Here is a 1,744-nt window from a genome sequence, read left to right on the forward strand (position 1 = left end):
TTAGGCAGAGTGGGGTGAGATTCTAGGACTGCCTCACTAGGCGGGACGGAGCGTGCCAGCCCGCCAAAGGGCGGGCTTCTGACGGGGCAAGGCGGGCTTCCCCACTTGCCACCCCTAATATACAGATGAATGGACGTTGCAGGTAAGGCAGGCCCAACACACAAGTGATGTGTGAAATCTGTATCTCTACAAATTCCCTTCGGCAAGTATATTGAATTTGTCGTCAAGTAAAAACTCACAAAAGGTCGAATCCCACAGAGATTAACGGATTAAGCAATCAATGGTTAGTTGATTATTCTAGTTAGACAAGCATAATTGGGTGATAAGGAACAGAAAATGTAAATGACATAAAAGTAAAGAAAAGCAACAAAGTGCAAGAAAGTAAATGACATAAATGTGAAGTACAGGAAAGTAAAGTGCTGAGAATGTAAAGTGCAGGAAAGTAAATGACTATAAAGTAAATGTAAGAACCAAAAATAAAATGAACATTGGGATAGAGAGATATTGAATTCTCCGGATCATTTGCTTTCATCTCTTCCTCAATTCATGCAACTCATTGATCTCTTGACAATCTTAGGTGATTGAATCCCAATTTCTTGGCAGTTCAATCTCTCTAAACTTGAACAATTGCCTAATTCCTTAGTCTAATTGCTCATGGGAAGAGATGAAGTTTGGTCACTGATTATACCACACACCTTCATAGATCAAAGTATTGGGAGAATTATATGTCACTATGTCTGACCAACCCCAAACCTAATCCAATGTGAGAAAGATTTCAGGCATGGTTCTATGATTCCTTTTCCAAGGTAATCACAAAATCCAAGTACATTCATTTTCTTTCCCAAGACAATTGAATGATTGAATGAAGAACGAAATCTTTCTAGTAAATCAAAGAGAGATGAAGAGAAGAAGAAGAATAAAAATAATTTAATCCATCAAATAACAATAGAGCTCTCTTTTCCAATGGAAAGAGCTAGTGATTCACAACTAAAATATTTACAAGTAAGAAAGTGGAAGAGGGAAGAAGTGTGGGTGAGAAGAGAGGGTCCGAATACTCCCCCCCAATGGTGTTCTCCAGCCTCGTCCAGAATGAATTGAATGTAGAAACTAAGGCCTTTATATAGGCTCTCCTAAATTACAAAATGAAATGAAATGGAAAATAAATTACAATCAAATAAAAATTAGCTAATCCTAGATGCTTCTTGTGGCTTTGATTGGTTGACAATTGTGGACTTGCTTGCTTGAGCTTTGAAGTAGACTTAAGTGAATCAAATTGAGGTCCAGGTGCTAGTGTTAGTGCTGCCGTTAGTGGCACTAACGTTAGGACTTGCTACCCAGTTGGTATTTTTGGGCTTTAAAGATGCCTATTGTTTGTTCTAATTTTATGCCCACTATAGACTATTATACACCGTTGGAAAGCTCTGAATGTCAACTCTAACGCAACTAGAAGCACCTCAATTGGACCTATATAACTCAAGTTATGCTTCTTTGAAGAGGATAAGGTCGCTGGCATCGTCGCTGGCGTTAGTGGCACTAACGTGGCCATTAACATCAGCGTTAAAGGGGTTAATAATGCCAGGTTCTGAAGCTCAAACTTAATGTTCACTGATGCGGGCGGAAATTTGCGAGTTAAGAATGATTATAAAATATGCGTTGCAAGTATAGTTCTCAACCAACCAGAAATCCGCTTTGTCAATTTAAAAAGGGTGTCACAAAAATTAAAATCAAAATACTGGGAGTATGA

The sequence above is a fragment of the Arachis ipaensis genome, chromosome B05, assembly GCF_000816755.2.
Source record: "Arachis ipaensis cultivar K30076 chromosome B05, Araip1.1, whole genome shotgun sequence".
Lineage (NCBI taxonomy): Eukaryota > Viridiplantae > Streptophyta > Magnoliopsida > Fabales > Fabaceae > Arachis > Arachis ipaensis.